Below are 21,572 nucleotides of genomic sequence, written 5' to 3'. Positions count from 1 at the left end.
GCAACTGTTTGAATATCAAGAGCCCCTAAAATTTTTTGGTGCCAAGATATGAATGATCAACTAGGTATGAAGGCAAAACTGGCTTCCTAATGAGTCAATGTACTTTCAAGATGAAAATAGAACACGTTTGAAAGCTACATACCATGGGGCATTAATCTGAATTTCATGTGTCTCCTTTGGTGTTTCTTGACAACTACAGATTTTATGAATACATCAATAAGAATTGGTCCAGTTGACAATTTGCATGATACCGGAAAATACAATTCAAAGGGAATGGCTGCTTTTGAATACCAAAATAAATATGATAAAAAATGAAGACATTGGGGGTTATGACTGAACTCTGTTTTAGATTTAATGATTTTTATCTTTTCTATCATTTTTAGACATGGTTATGCAATGTATCCCAGGCTCACTTCAAGCTTGTAATCGTTCTGCTTCTGCCTCCTGAATGCTGGGATAATGGGTATGCCATCACACCTGACTTATACATAATGACTCTGAGGTTAAGATGTGAAGAAAGTGTCTCTCCCTATCATTCCTCAGTGTCATTTTTTCTACTCAGAGATCAATAAGACAGACTTAGAAAATAGGCCTGGCTAACCAAAGCCATTAAGCCTACCATTGTCTGATTGTAATAATAGGATGTGACAAAACAAGGGTCAGAAATATAGTCAGTAGACCTGAAATTGGCCTTTCAGCAGTCACATCAAAGTGTTTCCTTTGTACTGTTTACTGCTTTCTATTAGATACTGTTAATTCTGCAGCACCAATTATGCAGTTATGTATAAGGCAAGCAAAGTACATTTGGGACCTTATACCAGGTAAATGAAGAATCCATAGTCATTAAATAAGTGGTATAGAACCAAAACTGAGATAACCTTACAATTTATATCATATTGTCGAATATGTTTACTTATGGAAGTATAGCTATGCTTGTTTTAAAGAAGAATATTGAAGCATGAAAAAGTGATGACACTTCAAAATCATACAGTTAGTGAACAGAATTACTGGGATTCAAAGGAGGAAAAATTGCCTTTTATAAAAAGACAGAAAGAAATACAGGGCAAGTTTACTCAAATATGGGGTTCATTTAAGCAAAAATGAACTTAAGCATGTATTTATTTATTGTGTGCATACATATTTGTATGTCACTGTGTGACTATGCATGTCAAAGCATGTGTGTTGAAGTTAAGGACAACTTAATTATTCCTTTTCTTCCACCTTGTTTTACAACAAGGTCTCTCATCTTTTCTGCTGCTGTGGTGCACACAGGAACTTCTGGCAGTTTCTCCTGTCTCTGCTTTCAATCTTACTGTAGGAGTACTGTGATTACAGATGTGAGTCAATGCCACATGTGGCTTTACTTTTTAATAATGTAGGCTCCAATGATAAAACTTGGGATATCAGGCTTGTGCAGCAAGCCTTTTTACCACTTGAGTTGTTTCCCATCTCAACAAAACATTGTCAGATACAAATTAGAAAAATTGGCCATTAAGGTTACTTATCATAAGTGATTATGTAAGGTAATGCCAAGATTTGAATGAGGCAACTGGGGTGGCAGACATAGAACTAGTGAGCCATACTTCAGAATACTGAAGGCAAAGGGGAAATGTGTACCTCTGTGTATGTTGATAACACTGAGAAATTAGAAATTCATACACAAATTATATACAAAGATAAAAATATTTGAAACTCTAGTGTTTCTCTAATATTAAAAGTCCAAGTTTATATACAGCACACTCACATTGTACAAATATCTTAGGCCTGAAATACTGAGCCCCTGCTCAGATGTTTTGCTTTTCTTTAGGATGCTTTCCTTCTCTTCATAGGATGGGCACTAGTACAGCTTGGAAAGAACAAAAGAAGTCCTGACATGCCATCTTCTTATCACCCAGGTGTTATGAAATGTCCCAGGCCCCATGAGGTTCCTGGCCTCATTCTCACTGTGAGAAAGATGAATGTGCCAAGGTGTCTCAGCTCTGCCTAAGACACAGATTAATTGCTTTTCACCTGCTGTCATTTGGTCAAGTGATTTAGAAGAATCTCTGTCTTCTCCAAATTTGTGTTAATCTATACTATGCTGTCACTACTAAACACCCATGTCATGTAGAGCCAATGGTAGCACTGCTGAAGCATTCCAAAACAAAATATAGCAAAATTCAGAGAATTATTAACTTGAATTAACCAGTCATTAATTAAGCAACATTCCCAGGGGTACATGGCTGATCTTTCAGTATTACAACCACATTGACACAACATTGTACAGAGAAAATGGAAATTTTATCTCAGCATGACTTATTTCTAATTCTCAGTTGTTTCTTTACTGAGGGATATCCATCTTGAATTTGGATATTTACAGGTTGTAGATAGAATTTTACCTATTAATACTAATATGTGGACCAACAATTAGAGCTTGATATATGACTTCATCTTATTGGGATTTTCTGACCGGCCTTGGCTAGAAACACCTCTCTTTGTAATTTTTCTGGTGGCCTACATCTTTGCCTTATTGGTAATATCACCATTATCCTAGTTTCCCGACTAGACCCCCATCTTGACAGCCCCATGTATTTTTTTTGTCTCCAATCTTTCTCTTCGGGATCTCTGCTATACTACCAGCACTGTCCTTCAGATGTTGGTCAACCTTAGATGGCCAGAACAGACCATCAGCTATGATGGCTGTGTGGCCCAGCTTTATATTTTCTTGGCCTTGGGTTCAACTGAATGCATTCTCTGGCCATCATGGCTTTTGATCGCTTTGCCATCATTTGCAAGCCCCTTCACTATCCTATCATCATGAGCCAGAGACAGTATATCCATATGGCCACTGGCACCTGGATTAGTGGCTTTGCAAACTCTCTTATGCAGTCCACTCTCACTGTAGTAGCCCCAATAAATAGACCACTTCTTCTGTAAAGTCCCAGCCCTTTTGAAACTAGCTCGTACTGATACAATTGTGAATGAAGCTGAGCTCAATGTCCTTGGAGTTTTGCTGCTCTTGGTGCCACTCAGTGTCATCCTATGGACCTATGTGTTCATTGTTAAAGCAGTGCCAAAACTCCGTTCTGCTGAAAGTCACTGGAAGGCCTTTAATACCTACTTGTCACATCTGCTGGTAGTCTTCCTATTCTACTTCACAGCCATAAGTATGTATGTTCAGCTTCCCTCAAGATATTCTCATGATGGGGGAAAGATCATGGCTCTGATCTATGGCATTGTTACACCTACACTCAACCCATTCATCTGTACTTTGAGGAACAAGGATGTGAAGGCTGCCCTGAGGAGGGCACTGACAAAGGAGTTTTGGGTCAAAACAAGGTAATAGCTAAAGAAAGACTAAAGAAGCAAGAAGAGACAGATTTGCCTCTCAAACAAGATTCTGGGCTTGGAATTGGTGAGGAAATCATCTAATAGATGCCACAGAGTTCACAAGAGTAAATGGACCAAGAAGGAAACAATCAACTCTTGGTTAAAGCTATACTGCACTTAGGTACTTATAAAAGGGCAATAGATTCTTCACTATTAAAATAACTTTAAAGTATGATTAAGCTGCAGGAAGGACTGAACACTGTGATTCAAGAGTTCATAAAACACCTTGTGGCCATACCATTTGTGATTCTGAGTCAAGGCAACAAAAAATATGACTTTCTTCTGTTAATCCTGAGATCCACAAGAGGAAAAACAATTCCATCATTTTGAGACAATTTTTAAACAAGCTTTATTTATTAAGTACTGACCAAGATGAACTTTGGTCAGGACCACTCCCTGAAAATTTCCAATCACCTGCTCCTTGGGTGGGTGAGGTTTACAGGTCTTACTTTCACTACTTGAGTTGTATTCTTTGACTCTTGAGTCAAATCTTTGACTCTATGATGTGTACTTGCTTATATCTGGATCCAATAACCATACGCTTAATGGTACCCAGCTAGGAATCATCATTTAGTTACTGTACCAATGATCTAAGAGCCAAGAGTAATTAACAGAAGCAGAAGGGCCAAAGCCCTCAGAGTTACTAACTAGAAGGAGCCTGGAAATTGGTGGGGCACCAGTCATTTATTTTATCTCAGGTTTCCTTTTTGTGTTATTTCTTTGAGTACAGCCAGATTATAATCCTGTTTTTCTTAAAGTTGTGTAATACCTCTCTTCTGCATTGAGCAGGCCAAGTGTCCTATCATATTGTTGAACTATTTTACTTAATGAACCTACCAGTTAAATAAATCTGGGCCCACATTCCTGGTATAGCAATTGGTGCTTTGGTAGCCATTTTGTCTCCTATGCCAGGGAGTTTCCTTTTGACTTAGTGTTTTGCCCTTTTGGGGGCAGATTGGCAAAGATAACATACTCTCTTCTGTAACTACTTCCAGATGAAATTAGGGCATCTTGTCAGAACCCAGGAAGGCTGAAAGGCTAGTCAAAGGCTGGGCAATGGACATTTATCAGAAGCATCTTATTAATTGATTTATCTGAAGAGACAGGAAGTAATCACATCAGCTGGACTGGTTTGCATCAGCTTTTACTTAGTTCGATAGTTTGCAGTCTTCAGGTAATCCCTGGATAATATCTGTTAGCCAAGTGGAAATATATTGCAACAAATATAGACTAGGGATAAAAGTTAAAATTTGGCAACTTAAAAACCTTACATGTGGAAATTTTAAGCCCATAGCCCTAGTCATTGGGGAAGGGGAGGAATCCCAAGACCAGGACAGAGATCCCATCCTCAGGAATAGACAGCTGGGAAACAGGCTGTATTTGTCTGGAGTCTATTTGACCCGTGACAGGTGGTCAGTCTTGTGACAGTCTTATGATTTCTTTAATTCCATGAAGCTTACCTGAATTTTTAGTTTACAAAGAAATGAAAGTTCTAGATATTACCATTGTATTGAAATCCATATTATAGAAAGAAACAAGCTAGCAGGTGTCTAAAAAATAGTTGGAACAGATTTACCCCTTAGAGTCACAGCAAAAACTATGGCTTTTGGTTAAAAGGCATGAAATTTTTCTGGCCAGAGTACCAGATACATGCTTTTAGCCCAATGAAAAGCACCTTTAACTCTATACTTAGAAGACAATCAAAAGAAATTAAAATCTTGAGCTTATGTAAGTGGTCACTGTTCTACCAGCTTATCAGAACTCCATTGACCAGTGTTAAAACTCTAAACCTTTGAAATCTTAGTATAATAATGGCACAGAAAGGGAAATTAATCTGAAGCATATTTTATTTTTATATACCTTACATCATTTTTCTGAGGCCCTTAGAGCATATTTAAACTTTTTATATCCTCAAGCCTTTATATGTCTCAAAACATTTTTTCATCAAATCATTTGCACGAGACACAAGTAATCATTATTAAGAGCTGTTATTACAAAACATGTTCCTGTAGCGAAAAGTTACACCTGAAACCTGTTTATCCTTCAATATGAAGTCAGTCTGCCTTTTCCTAACAAGAGACCTAGCAGCTTTAGATGAACTGACGAATGAACTACAAGTTGGCCACAGTCTGGGGAAAAGGAGCTGATTTTCTGTTGCTGCATAACTGACAAAGCTACAGTTAGCCTAGCTGTAATGTCAGAGATGTGAGAAAGAGAAATTTTAACAGGAAGTATAATCCGAATTGCCTATATGTTAATTAAAATAACAAAGACTAGTCCATATTCCATTACCTAGAGAGGCATCCCAGGCTCCTGTGGCCTCTATGGCTTTGGAGGCAGAAATACTAGGGCAGCATCAATTTTCAACCAACAGGCCCAGGAGACCTAAGAGACATTTCCCGTGGAGGAGTAACTTGGGTGACTGACCTTACTTGTATAAGCAAAGTGGCACAATCAACTCTTTTCATTGTTCTGCTTGTCCAAAGTTTGGGCAGGGTCCTTACCACAGGTGAGGCATTGGGGCAGTTATGTTAGTGTTACCACAATCCAAGTGGAGTCATTAGTGCCCCATCATTTTCTTTGGTGACTCTTGGGTCACTGTTAAGATCTGGGGTATTTGTTATAGTAATCTTTTTTCCGTTAAACATTTTAAATTTCTTGTTCAACAAATCTCTGACAAGTTTGAGGACCATTATCTACCTGAGCTAAACAAGCCGTGTTTGGTTTTAGTTACTTGCTTTGGGCTTAACTTTGAAAAGACATACAGGTGGCTAAATATATCTTTTTCCTAAATCAGTACATTAGTACTTAGCAGGACTACAAGTATAGTTCTGAACACATTAAAGAATCTGATCATTTATAAAGTGACTGACCATTAACGTGAATGTCTTAATTATCTTTAATAGTTTTCAATTTTAATCTTTTATAAGCTTAGGATTTTATAGCTTTATCACTATTAACTTTGAGAGTTAAAAATAACAGTTTCTTATATGACTCGGGGACTCAGTGTATCAAAATTGATAAACCTTAATATAGCTCCCAAAGACAAAAAGGCTAGACATATATTCTTAAGCCTGAATAGACAGTAAGTAAGCAAAGACATTCTCTAAGCCAGTGGTCCTCAACCTTCCTAATGCTGCAACTCTTCAACACAGTTCCCATGTAATGGTAGCCCCCCCTCAACTGCAAAGCCATCCTTTTTGCTATTTCACAACTGCAATTTTGCCACTGTTATGAATTGCAGTGCAAACATCCAACATGCAAGTGGTCCTGAACTGCTCCTGTGAAAAAGTCTTTTAGCTCCCAAAGGGTCATGACCCACAGGTTAAGAACTGCTACTCCAAGCCCTTTGTCAGACTGCTTAGGTCATTATCTTGCTGCATCAAAACATAGGAACATCCTAGTTTATGTTATTTAGGGTTTGTTGCTCATCACTGTGGCCCTAGCTCTTAAGCCTTTTTATTTATTTATTTATTTATTTATTTACTTATGATCACATATTAATAATATAAAACAATTTATAAACTTAAAATATCTCATAGCCTTATAAATTTAAGTATTTTAAAAGCCATTCTTTAAAAAACTATCCAGTAATTTTTACTAACATTTTCTGTAAAACTCCAAAATTTACTCTCCAAAACACAAAATTTTTTAAAAGCCTAAAATCTCTCAACTGTGTACTTCTACAATGTCAAAAAAAGTACTCTTTCTTTTACTTCAAGAGGGAAGATACAGGGCACAACCACAATCTGCAAAAGGCAAAACTAAGCTCCAACAGTTAAGCAATTCAATCCTTAAAATCTGGGATGTCTGTGTAATCCTTTGAGCTTCCCCAAGGAGTTTGTATCACCTTTTTTGGCCCCACCCTTGGCAACATACACATAGCATATTTTCTAGTTCCATTTCATTAAAGTTGGCATTTCTGGTGACTACCACAAGGTGTAGGTATTTCCAAAACTTCTAGGTTCCTACATTGCAACTGGGTTCTCTTGAGAAACAGTACCCCTGCCACAAACTGGCAAGCTTCAGCTGTTCTTCATGACTCCTTCATATGTTTAAAAATAAAACCACCTTTTATTTTTATATAGGTGACTCTTATATTACGTAGTTTGGCTGCCAGCACAAGGTACTTTCTTGCACATGAAGGCACAGAAATGTAGCTTTAATACTTTATTAAACAAGCATTGTTTGTAAACCCTACCTTTCATAAGTCTTATTTTCAGGACAGGACATAAATTATCAGACAAAATTCTATCCTAATCCAAAATATCTTGGAGACCTGTGTTGACTCCTTGGTAGGGTCATGCCATGTTGTCTTCTTTTTTTCCCATTTTTAAATTTCATTTTACATTCCAACCACAGTTCTCCCTCCCACCCCTCCTCCTTGCCTCCCACTCACCTCCCCATCCTCCTTGCCTCTCTCCTACCCTCCCTCACCTCCCTCCTAGCCCACCCCCAGTCAACTCATCCTCACAGGTAAGGGCTACCATGAGGAGTCAACATAGTCTGGTACAATAGATTGGGTCAGGGCCAGGCCCTTCTCCCATGCTCTAAAACTGAGCATAGCATCCCACCATAAATAATGGGCTCCAACAAGCTAGCTCATGTACCAGGTTTGTATCATGATCCTACTGCCAGGGTCCCCTTTGATAGTCCAAGCTTCATAACTGTCTCCCACATAGAGAGCCTAGTTCAGTCCCCTGGAGTCTCCACAGTTGTAGGTCTAGAGTCCATGAGTTTCCACAAGCTTGGTTCACATGTGTCTATAGATTTCTCAGTTATCATCTTGACCTCCCTTGCTCTCATGTTCCCTCTTCCCTGTCTTCACCTGGATTCCCAGAGCTTGGCCTGGTTCTTGGTTGTGGATCTCTGATTTCTATCATACTGGATCAGAGTTCTATGATGATAGGGCAGTGAAATCACATGGTATCAGTCTTCTCCAACCTTAGCAAAGATGGCTGCCAGCTATATGGCTACCCAAAGATGTGGAAGTCACATGACATTCACTCTCTCCAACCCTATTAAATATGGGTGATAAGCCACATGGCTGCCTAAAGATGGTGGCAAGCTACGTGTTCCTTATATACCAAAATGGAATCATGACGCATGGTTCCTTTATGATTGCCAATGCATTTTAACTATCAACCACCAGTGTTACTAATTATTAATTAACATTTTTTCACATATTTTTAACCTTCTCCAATAAAATAAGCTTACAAATATTGATGTACAGAATGTTGACATAAACCAAGTCTAATTTTTGGCTGTTCTGTTTTGATCTCTTTTCCTGTCACAGCATCAGGTGACGCAACTGACAAAGGATGGAGGAAACCTCCAAATATGCTTGAGTCTAGAGAAGGAAGAGCAATAATCTGACTCCAGAGCCAGCTTTCCAATAAAATAGGACAACTTTAAAAGATGTTTACACATGAAACATCTTTACTGCTGCCTACACACAAAAGACATCTGAACTCCTGCTAACCTGCATCCAGTGAGCCTAGAGTTCAGAGAAAAAATTCCAAGTCCCAGGCATAAACCATGGCAGCAATTGTTGGTAGTGGCTGGAGACAACAGAGACAGCAAAAAGATCCAACCCATTTCTGTTTCAAGTCCATGTTTGCAACAAAATTTACAGACACACCAGAAAACACAGACAGACAAAACTTTCCAACAACAAAACAGACAAAAGTTTCCAACCAACCATAACCAGGCAGGAGAGTAACTTCTCCCTATTTTCCCTGGATGGGAATATATTGAGGTATCATTGAACTCTCTCCACATCCCAGATAGGCATTCAACAAAGCAGAACCAGACTATGACACACCAGGAGGCCTCTATAAATGCTTGCTGATTTTTCAGCAAGTGAGTTCACCCTCCTGGTAGTCCATGAACTGAAGGCAGCCTTGTTGCTATGGAACATCTCAAGGCAAGTGACTCCTGAAGCAGTCCCTCAGGCCCAGAGTTCTGGAGTGAAAATCTTGTTTTTGAATTTGAGTAGATGGTCTGAATCCTGATGAGGGGCCTCCCAAATGTGTTATTACCATTGCACAAGAATTAGACCACTACCACAATTTAAAGACAAATTTGAAGCAAGTTTCAATTAAATACTGGCCAGGTATATGGACTCTGGTCAGGTGCATATTGAATTTCTGGAAAATGGCCACAAGTCATGCTTTGCAGGGGCTGAAAAAGGCAACACACGGTTATCATATTTCACATCAGGTCCAATCAGGGGCAAATATATATCCTAACATATTTCCTGCCTATGTACCTCCATCCCTCATGTGATCAAGCACATCTGGTGCAGGTGCAGATGGGTCAAAAACTTTAGTTTATGAAAACATAAATAGCTTCTAACATTTAACTTTGGTTCTCATATTAAACCTTGGCAGCTCATTATTATACAAGAGGAGAATCTATTTCTTCAGATAATATATTTATCTGAAATATATTAATCTGAAAAGTGACCCCAAGTACTATAAAGCTTTTTAACAACAGTATTTCTCACCAACTATGCCATGTTATTAAGTGGGAGCTACGGCAATGCAACATAAGTAATATATCCTCTCATGTATTAATAAATGTGTGCATAGTACTAATATTCATTCTTCAAGCAGTAAAATTCTCAGAGGCCATGTGCTGTTGAGAGTAAATTAAGACATTATACCTTATGTTTTATTGTTTTCTTAAAATCTAGATAAAACTCAAGCATCAAAAATTAAATTTTTTATTTTATGTTGGAATATTATTTGAATATTTGTTATGACAATACTGTGAATTTCTAAACAAAATCATGAAAGAAATAATTTGCTGTTGTGAGAGGTTCTTCAGGTAATTCCCAAGACCAAAGGATCTACTTACCAGAGAAATATCACAAATTGGATGTAAAAATCACTTTGAATTTTTTACCATATAAATGTAGCTCATGTCTCTACATGAGTGTTTTCTAGTGTTGCAGTGTTAGAATCCACTGAAAGAGACCAAAGACTTAAGACTCAATTCAAATTTATAATAGATTAATTTATTATTAGTGCTAGAAGAAGGACAGCAGCCTTAGAGCCAAACAGCATGCTGTTACATAAAGAGCTAAAAGAGGGGTTTATAAAGTGAGCATCCAAGGTGTACTTTACAATTATCTATGAAATCCCCAGCTGAGCAAGAAAAGTATTTTACATCCCTCACATGTTTCTCTTTCCTGCTGTATAATAATAAAAAAGACCACATCGTCCCTGTCCCAAATCAATAAATAAAGTTTCTAAAAGCAGAAATCAGGAACACTGGTATCTATTCTTGTATCACCTTTAGGCCACTAGAATCTCACAGGCATTCCAGGGTAAAGGTCAATGGCCACTAAGGGATGTCTGGTACCAATTTAAGTTGTTTTAGACACAACAGGGGAGTTAGGTAAAAATTATTACACAGGATTGACCACTGTGAGGGAAATGTCACTAATTGACTGGGATAAAGTAGGCAGTCCCCACAGTAGAAAAAAGTTAATATGTCTAAACACAAGGTGAAGTAAATTAAAGAATGTGTAATATCAAGCAGGCAAATCAAAATAGTTTAATGGCAAAAATAATAATAAGTCTTTATTATCCTTGAAATTATTTCAACTATTAGTGAATTTATTGAACATATTGACAAATTTTGCAAATTGACAGTGGCCACCAAATAGAATGACAATAAGAAAGATAATAGACACATATATAATAAAGTAAAAATATTCATATTGTTAGGTTTAAAACCCAGGACAAATAGCTGAGGTGCCTATTCAGTACATCAAAGTAGACACTGGCTTCCAGGATCTCCCTGCATCCCTCAGTCTCTACCTATAACAGGGTTCTCCTGGCTGGCATACCCTACCCCCTACCCTAATTTTCTCCAGTCCAGGGGGTGAACTGCCCTTCACACAGCCATCCTTCCCTATATAATCCAACAATTTTAGTTACCTGTTCTTTCTAGGCCTCCTGGCTACTGCATCTCTCTCCATCTCTCACCTATCCCTCCCCATCATCTTCTCCTCACATGGCTCAGGGTCTTGTTCACTGTGGACTCTCCCAAATGTTTCTGCATCTAGCTATGATCTCTTACATATCTATAGTAAATTTTCTCCTCCACCACACCTAGGAGTAGACATGTCCTTACTTTTTTATTTCTTTTGTTCATTCACATATCAGAACAAACTGTTGTTAGGTTTATTAGAGAAAATGGACAATTTCCAATGATGTTGTGAACAAATAAAAGTTTTGCAACTTGAATACAAGCATTTATTATCATATTATTAGCAAAGTGAACTTAGTATTCACTGACCACAGGTGTGAAATTCTCAAGAATAAAGAAAAATTATAGAAATAAAACAAAGGATTGGAATAGAAAAATAATAAACCTTTAAAAAGGAAAAGAAAGAACTCCATGATTGAAACTGCAAAATATTGATCAGTATAACTAAATAATACACCAGTAAGTCAAAGACAATCTTACATTAACTCATTAGAAAAATAAATATTTGCTACATGGTCAAATTACCCAAAGCAATCTGTAGATTCAATGCATTCCCATAAAAATGACCTTTTTCACAGGCTCAGAAAAAATGGTAAAATTCCTGGGAAAAGACAAGGCAAGTTGAATAGTCCAAACATCCATCTACAAAGAATAAAGATGAGACTCTTCCTTCCCCCTCCACCTTGACCTCTGCTGAGGTAAGTCTCCCCTCTCTGCTCCTGCCAAACTCCCACAATCACCCTTTGGATCTCTCTGGGCTGGCACCTGGCATAGAGTGGACCAGCCCAGACAAGGAGGACCTCCCTGAGTCCAGAAACACGTCACTCTTCTTTCCCCCTCCACCTTGACCTCTGCTGAGCCATGACCTCTAGTGAGCAAGGAGAATAACAGGAGAGAGGCAAGACAATCCAGAGCTGCAGACCCTGAAGTCTTGGCCCACAAACACCAACTGGTGACAAGAGGAGATAGAGAGACCCCACCTGTACCCACTGGAAGAAGACATGGGAAGAGGACAAAATAAGAACACACACAACAACAGAGACCAATATGACACCAGCAGAATCTAGGAACACCACACCAGCAAGATCTGAAAAGCACAACACAAAAGAAGAAGAAGAGCTGGACCTTAAAAACTACTTTATGAAGATGATAGAGTCCCTTAAAGAGGAAATGAGGAAATCTATTGTGGGGGAACAAATAATTCCGTTATGAGATATTTTGAGATCCAGCCTCCAGTTTCACTAAACAGGAGCACCCAGAAGTTCCAGTCCACTATTGTATTGTTAATGCCCGTAGGGCTACTATTGTTTACCATGGTCTCAGGGTAATATGCCTCCTAATTTGCATCTCTATGTGCCTAAGCATCTGAATAGGCCAGCAACTGGGTAGATGGGCTAGGTGTCTGAGGGACTAGGGAGGACAGGAGTTAGTGACCATAGAGCAGAGAGGAGAACGAGGACAGAAGTCATGGCAGGATGGTTAAGAAACAGCAGAAAAGATGGCTAATAAAGAAAAGACTCTAGTTTTACAACATGGAACTGAGAGCTCTCTAAAGATGACAAGATGCCTGCTTTTGGTCTTTATCGATTTTGGGTTACTAGGAGTTTCCAGGTCCACACACCCCCACTCAGGCCAAACCTCATGGATTAAGGCTGAGACATGCTGGGTCACGACAATCTATGAAAGAAATAGAAAAAAAATGAACAAACAAAAAAATCAACAAATAATTCTCTTAAAGAATCTAAGAAAGCCAAGAAAAAACAACAGAACAAATGAAGGAAAAAATTGAAACAGTTCAAGGCATGAAAGCTAAAATAGAAGCAATAAAGCAAACAGAATGAGGGGATGCTTGAAATAGAAAGGCTGGATAAGCAATCAGGAACTAAGAATATGAGTATAACCCATAGAATATAAGATGGAAGAGAAAATCTCAGTTGTTGAAGACTCGCTAGCAGATATACAGTCATCAACCAAAGAACATCTCAAGTCCAACAAATCCCTAATACAAAATATCCAGGAAATATGGGACACCATAAAAAGGCCAAACCTACTAATAATAGGTATAGAAGAAAGTGAAAAAATACAGCACAAAGGTACAGAAAACGTATTCAACAAAATCATAGAAGAAAATTTCCCCAACCAAAGAAGGATATGCCTATGAAACTAAAAGACGCTTACAGAACACCAAATAGACTAGACAACAAAAAGAAATCCCCTCACCACAAAATAATCAAAGCACCAAACTTACAGAATAAAGAAAAAATATTAAGAGCAGCAAAGGAAAAAGGCCAAGTAACATATACAGGCAGACCTGTTAGAATTACACCTGACTTCTCAATGGAAACTCTGAAAGCCAGAAGGTCCTGGATAGATGTCCTACAAACACTAAGGGAACATGGATGCCAACCCAGACTACCATACCCAGCAAAGCTTTCATTCACTATAGATGGAAAAAACAAGATATTCCATGACAAAAACAGATTTAAACAATGCATATCCACAAATCCAGCCCTACAGAAAGTTCTGGAAGGAAAACTCCAACCCAACAAAGATAACTACACTCACAAAAACAGAGGCAATAGATAATCCCACATTGCCAAACATGAAAAGGAAAAGGAGGGTAAAATCCACACACAATGACACAACCAACAATAAATATAAAACAAACAAGAACCAACAATCAATGGACATTAATATCCTTAAATGTCAATGGTCTTAACATACCTATAAGAAGATACAGGCTAACAGAAAGGATAAAAAGACAGAATCCATCCATCTGCTGTATACAAGAAATGCAACTCAACTTCAAAGATAGATCTTACCTCAGAGTAAAGATTTGGGAAAAGATTTTCCAATCAAATGGTCCCAAGAAACAAGCTGGTGTAGCAATTCTAGTATCTAACAAATTAGACTTCATACTAAAATCAATAAAAAGAGACGAAGAAGGGAATTTCATACTCATCATAGGAAAAGTCCATCAGGATGAAATCTCAATCCTGATCATCAATGCCCCAAATATGAAGGCAACCACATTTGTAAAAGAAACATAACTAAAGCTGAAATCACACATAAAACCCCACACACTTATAGTGGGAGACTTTAACACCCTGCTTTCACCACTAGACAGGACCACCAGATAGAAACTTAGCAAAGAAACAAAGGATCTAACAGAAGTTATGACCCAATTGGGATTAACAGACTTCTATAGAACATTCCATCCAAACTCAAAAGAATATACCTTCTTCTCAGTGCCACATGGAACCTTCTCTAACATTGAACACATACTCAGCAACATAGCAAACCTCCACAGATATAAAAAAAATTGAAATAACTCCCTGTGTCTTATCAGAACAGCATGCTTTAAACTTAGAATTCAACAGCAACACAAATTGCAGAAAAACGACAAACACATGGAAATTGAATAACACCCAATTGTACCATTCTTGGGTCTAGGAAGAAATAAAAAAAAGAAATTAAAGATTTCCTAGAATTTAATAAGAATGAAGACACAATATCGGAAAACTATGGGACACTTTGAAAGCAATGCTAAAAAAAAAAAAAAATTCATAGCACTAAGTGCCCACATGAAGAAACTGGAGAATAGTCACACTAGAGAATTGATAGAACAACTGAAAGCTTTAGAACAAAAAGAAACAAATTCACCACATAGGAGTAGATGCCAGGAAATAATCAAAATGAGGGCTGAAATCAATAAAGTACATACGAGGGAAACATTACAAAGAATCAATGAAATGCAAGGTTGGTTATTTGAGAAGATCAACATGATAGACAAACCTCTATCCAAACTAACAAAAGGCAGAGAGAGAGCATGCTAATTAACAAAATCAGAAATGAAATGGGGGAAATAACAACAGACACTGAGGAAATCCAGAGAATCATCAGGTCATACTTTGAAAACCTTTACTCCACAAAATTCGAAAATCTAAAGGAAATGAACAATTTTCTGGACAGATATCACTTAACAAAATTAAATAAAGAAGAGTTAAGCAGTCATCCAAACTCTACCAACCAACAAAAGCCCAGGGCCAGATGGTTTCAGTACAGAATTCTACCAGAAATTCAAAGAAGAGCTAATACCAGTACTCCACACAATCACAGCAGAAGGGACATTGCCAAGCTCTTTCTATGAGGCTACAATTACCTTGATACCCAAGCCACTCAAAGACACAATGAAAAAAGTGAATTACACACCAATATCCCTCATGAACATTAATGCAAACATATTTAACAAAATAATGGCAAATCAAATCCAAAAACACATCAGAGAAATCATCCTCCATGATCAACTTGGCTTTATCCCAGGGATGCAGGAATGGTTCAACATACAAAAATCCATCAATGTATACCACCATAAAAACAAACTGAAAAAGAAAAACCAATTAATCCTTTCACTAGATGCTGAAAAAATCTTTGACAAAATCCAACATTCCTTCATGATAAAGGTCATGGAAAGATCAGGAATAACAGGAACATACCTAAACATGATAAAAGCAATATACACCAAACCAACAGCCAATATCAAACTAAATGGAGAGAAACTCAAAGCTATTCCTCTTAAATCAGGAACAAGACAAGGCTGTCTACTCTCTCCCTATCTCTTTAATATTGTACTTGAAGTTCTAGCTAGAGCAATAAGACAACAAAAGGAGATCAAGATGATAAAAAATTGGAACGGAAGAAGTCAAACTTTCACTATTTGCAGATGATATGATACTCTACTTAAGTGATCCAAAAATTTCTACCAGGGAACTCCTACAGCTGATAAATACCTTCAGCAAAGTAGCAGGATATGAAATTAACTCAAAAAATTAGTAGCACTATTATATATAAATATATAAATGCAATGAGAAAGAAATCTAAGAAACATCACCATTCACAATATCCACAAACAATATAAAATATCTTGGGGTACCATTAACCAAAAAAAGTGAAAGACCTGTCTAGTAAGAACTTTGAGTCTTTAAAGAAAAAAATTAAAGAAGATACCAGAAAATGGAAAGGTCTCCCATGATCTTGGATAGGTAGGATCAACATAGTAAAAATGGCAATCTTGCCAAAAGTAATCTACAGATTCAATGAAATCCCCATCAAAATCCCAACACAATTCTTCACAGACCTTGAAACAGCAATACTCAACTTTATATGGAAAAAAAACCAGGATAGCCAAAAACAACCCGGTACAATAAAGGAACTTCCAGAAGTATCAGCATCCCTGACTTCAAGCTCTATTACAGAGCCATAGTCCTGAAAACAGCTTGGTATTGGCACAAAAATAGACTAATAGACTAATAGACAATTGGAATTGAATTGAAAACCCTGATGTTAACCCACACACCTACAAACACCTGATTTTTGACAAAGAAGCTAAATCTATACAATGGAAAAAAGAAAGCCTCTTCAACAAATGGTGCTGGCATAACTGGATTCAGACATGCAGACAACTGCAGATAGATCCATATCTATCACCATGCACAAAACTTAAATCCAAATGTATCAAAGATCTCAACATAAATCCAGCCACACTGAACGTTCTAGAAGAGAAATTGGGAGATACCCTTGAATAAACTGATACAGGAGACTGCTTCCTGAACATAACACCAGTAGCACAGACATTGAGATTTACAATTAATAAATGGACCTCCTCAAACAGAGAAGCTTCTGTAAGGCAAAGGACACAGTAAGACAAAATGACAGCACACAGAATGGGAAAAGTTCTTTACCAACCCCACATATGACAGAGGGATAATATCCAAAACATACAATGAATTCAAGAAGCTAGCCACCAAAACACTAATCAATGAAATTAAAAAGTGGGGTGCAGAACTAAATGGAGAGTTCTCAACAGAGGAATCTAAGATGGCTGAAGACACTTAAGATAGTGCTCAAAAATCATTAGCCAGCAGGGAAATGCAACTCAAAACAACCCTGAGATACCATCTTACACAGGCCAGAATGGCTAAAATAAAAAAACACCAATGACAGTCTATGCTGGAGAGGATGTGGAGAAAAAGAAACACTCCTCAATTACTAGTGAGAGTGCAAACTTGTAAGACCACTTTGGAAATCAGTATGGCAGTTTCTCAGGAAAATGGGAATCAGTCTACCTCAAGATCCAGCAATTCCTCTCTTGGGCATATACCCAAAGAATGCACATTCATACAACAAGGACATATGTTCAACTATGTTCATAGCAGTGTTGTTTATAATAGCCAGAACCTGGAAGCAACATAGATGCCCCTCAACTGAAGAATGCATAGAGAAAATGTGGTACATTTACACAATGGAGTACTGCTCAGCAGAAAAAAACAATGGAATCTTGCAATTCACAGGCAAATGGATGGAACTGGAAGAAACCATCCTGAGTGAGGTAACCCAGTCACAAAAAGACAAACATGATATGTACTCACTCATATATGAATTTTAGACATACAGCAAATGATTACCAGCCTACAATCCACATCACCAAAGGAAATAGGAAACAAGTAGGACTCTAAAAGAAAAATCCATGGACGCTGGAGAATGGGAAGAGGCAGGATCTCATGAGCTAATTAGTAACATGAGGGTAGAGGGAGAGGGAGCTGAGAGAATAAAAGGGGGAGAAGAGGAGGGTAGAGAAGGAAATGGAGGAGCAGAAAGGTTGAGTCGGGGTAAGAATAGAGGTGAGCAGGATGAGAGATACCATAACAGAGGAAGCCATTATAGGTCCAAGGAGAGATCTGGCACTAGGGAGACTTCCAGAGATCTGCAAGGATGACACCAACTGACAATCTAGGCAATGGTGGAGAGGCTACCCTAAATGCCCTTCCCCTATAATGAGACTGATGACTGCCTTATATGCCATCCTAGATCCCTCATCCAGTGGTTGAAGGAAGCAGAGGCAGAAACCCACAGCTTTACACTGAGCTGAACTCTGGAACCCATTGCAGAGAGGGAGGAGTGATGATCAATGAGGTCAACACCAGGCTGGTGAAACCCACAGAAACAGCTAACCTGAATGAAGGTGAGCACATGGACCCCAGACTGCTGTCTGGGAGGCCAGCACAAAACTGATCCAGATCCCTGAACATGGATGTCAATGAGGAGGCCTCCACACTCTATGGGACCCCTGGTAGTGGATCAGTATTTATCCCTGTTGTAAGAAGGGACTTTGAGAGCCTATCCCACATGGAGGGATGTTCTCTCAGCCTGGACACAGGGGGGAGGGCATAGGCCCTTCCCAGAATGATATGACAGATTTTGGGGAACCTTCATGGAGGGTCTTTCCCTCCCTGGAGAGCAGAGGGGCGATGAGGTAGGTGGCTGGTTGGGGGTTGAGGTAGGGGAAGGAGAGGGAGAAGGGATTTACATGCGAAGAAGCTTGTTTCTAATTTGAACTAATAAAAAATAAAAAAAATTAAAAGAATAAAAATGAATGCATCACAGTACCTGACTTAAAAAATGAAACAATAATCACAAACCCTGCATGATGCTGGCATAAAATCAAACATGGGTGTATTAGATTAAATGAAGAACCTACCAACAAATCCACACAAAGCTTAACTGATTGCTCTCTTCTTACAAGGAATCAAACCAAGCACATCTTTCATGCAAAGCAGATACTCTCTGCCACTGAGTTACTTCTTTAGCTTAATTAATTTTTCAGTTTTATGTATTGCAGTGAAAAAGTAAGAAACATAGAATTTCAAAATATATGTGTGTATTCTACAATGTTTAAAATAGTCTGGATACATCTATTTCCTCTAACATTCAATATTTTCTGGTGAAAATAGAGTCCTTTCTTCTAACTTTCTAAGATATATAGTGTACTGTTATCTTGTCACCACACTATGTAAGAGCAAACAAGAATTGCTTTTATCTAACTAATTTAGTGTCTACAGCTCAATATGCCCTCATTTACTATATCCAGTAGCTATTAGTACCAGTTCTACTCTCATATCTATAGGATAAACACACAGTCCAATTAGCTTAATGTCGTAGACCAGCATGATGCCTTGAAGATAGATGATCAGCACCCCTACAAACTAAGTTATGATACAAGACTGGATAATTTATATAAAATTGAGGCCAGCATAAAGCAGTTTACTTCTGTGGACCTTATAGTATGGTGTGGAGGAAAAAGTATTTGCTAATCAAAAGCAGCATTCCCAGTACAATAAGATGTGTTAATCTGCTCAAGTAAGGATCTAGAAAGGAAGCTGGAATTGGAGTTAAAAACTAATAAAACTTACAGTGATCACCCATCATTTTCCATGATCCATTTATCTTCTGCATAGACAAATAGGGAGAGAATGTGGTGGGAATCACCAGTCCTGAATCTTCCAGATCCCTGATGGTACCACTAAGCTCTGCAATTCCTATGAGGATACAATACTGTTTGGAGTTGTCTGTTTTCCTGTTGGAGGCAGACTTCCATTTGGCTTTTCCAACCATTGTAGCTATCACTCCCCAGTACAGGTAAAGCGTGAGGGAAATCTACCAGGTCCTAAGAGTGTCTATGGAAAATATGCATATGTTCTGGTACTGGAATACAACCACTGGGGATGTGTTGAACCCACACACATGCCCCATTAAGTTGAACTTCAGCTAAAAGTTTTTTTTCTTATCCCCTAACTCCTGTAGATCCTAATTTGACTATAGGACCATATACTTCTGGGGTTTTCCTATTTTCTCTATTAACTGTCTCTTGTCGTGATTGTATGTCCAGTAAGAAGAAACTTATGGAAGCAAGGGCTTATGTTGGCTTAAAGTTTGAGAAGGTACTTTCATTACTGCGGAAGACAGGGTAGCTGGAGCATGAGGCTGCTGGTAATGATGCATCAGTAGGCAAGAAGTGGAGAGCAAAGAAGAGCAAAGAAGTGGGACCCAGGTTAGAAATTTCCAAATGTACAACTTTGTCAAAAAAAAAAAAAACAACTCAACATCCTTGAGATTTCAATCGCCTTCTGAACAATGCCATCAGCTAGGCACCAGACATTAAGATAAGTGAGTCTGTGAGAGATATTTCACCTACAAACCTCATTAATTATTAAAATGGAAGCAGGAAATTAACCACCTGTAGAGTGATTTTTTTTTTTTTAGAAAAGACATAGTGTTTGAAGGAACCTTGATGTTCATGTGATACTAAAATGGTTTAATGCTAAGAATCCTTGTAGTTAACAGTCCCGGCTCCATCCACTGGCCCAAGTAGGGCAGGGGCTGTTTCTGGTCCGGGTTCCTCTCCTATGCTTGGGGACACCTGATGCAGGGGGTCTGCTCACAGGATCCAAAATTGTTGAGAGACAACATACCCAGAGACTGCCAAGGCCCAAGTAACAGTCCTACCTCTATCCACAGAAGAGGACAGACATCAGAGAATTGGAACTGTTTGCATCTACCAGAAGGGAACCTTGGTCCCATACCAACCAGGAGAGGAAGAGACTCCTGCTACACCCACTGGAAGAAAGGATAGGAAGAAGACAATATAAAAGCATATTCAATAACAGAAAAACTAATATAACACCACTGGAGACTAGGGACCATACACCAGCAAGACTTGAACATCACAATGCAGATTAAGCAGAAGAGAATGACTTTAAAAGCATCTTCATTAAAATGATAGAAGGCCTCAAAGAGGATATGAGAAAATCCCTTAAACAAATGGAAGAAAAACAACCCAAAAAATACAAGATATCAACAAATCTTTCAAGTAAACCATTCAAGACACAAAAACTGAAATAAAGACAATAAAGAAAGCAATATCTGAGGGAATGCTAGAAATAGAAAAGCTGGGTAAACAATCAGGAACTACAGACACAGCTTAACCAACAGAATACAAGAGATGGAAGACAAAATCTCAGGAGTTGAAGATACACAAGGAGAAATAGACTCGACAACCAAAGAATATCTTAAGTCCAACAAATCCCTAACACAAAATATCCAGGAAATATGGGATACCATGAAAAGATCAAACTAAGAATAATAGGTATAGAAGAAGGTAAAGAAATCTCACTCAAAGGCACAGAAAACATATTCAACAAAATCACAGAAGAAAACTTTCCCAACCTAAAGAAAGACATGCCAATGAAAGTACAAGAAGCCTACAGAACACCAAACAGACTGAACAAAAAAAAGGTCTCCTCACCACATAATAATCTAAACTCCAAACACAGAGAATAAAAAGAAAATATTAAGATCAGCAAAGG

At 38.1% G+C, this 21,572-nt stretch overlaps 1 pseudogene; it reads left to right on the top strand.

Annotated features, from left to right (window-relative positions):
• Nucleotides 1-2,392: 2,392 nt before the first annotated feature.
• On the top strand, nt 2,393-3,322 carry LOC100755362 (annotated as a pseudogene).
• The last annotated feature ends 18,250 nt before the right edge of the window (nt 3,323-21,572 follow it).

Source organism: Cricetulus griseus, chromosome 2 (assembly GCF_003668045.3).
Source record: "Cricetulus griseus strain 17A/GY chromosome 2, alternate assembly CriGri-PICRH-1.0, whole genome shotgun sequence".
Lineage (NCBI taxonomy): Eukaryota > Metazoa > Chordata > Mammalia > Rodentia > Cricetidae > Cricetulus > Cricetulus griseus.
Note: the sequence above shows the minus strand (reverse complement) of the source record. Positions and strands in the feature narration are given on the sequence as shown.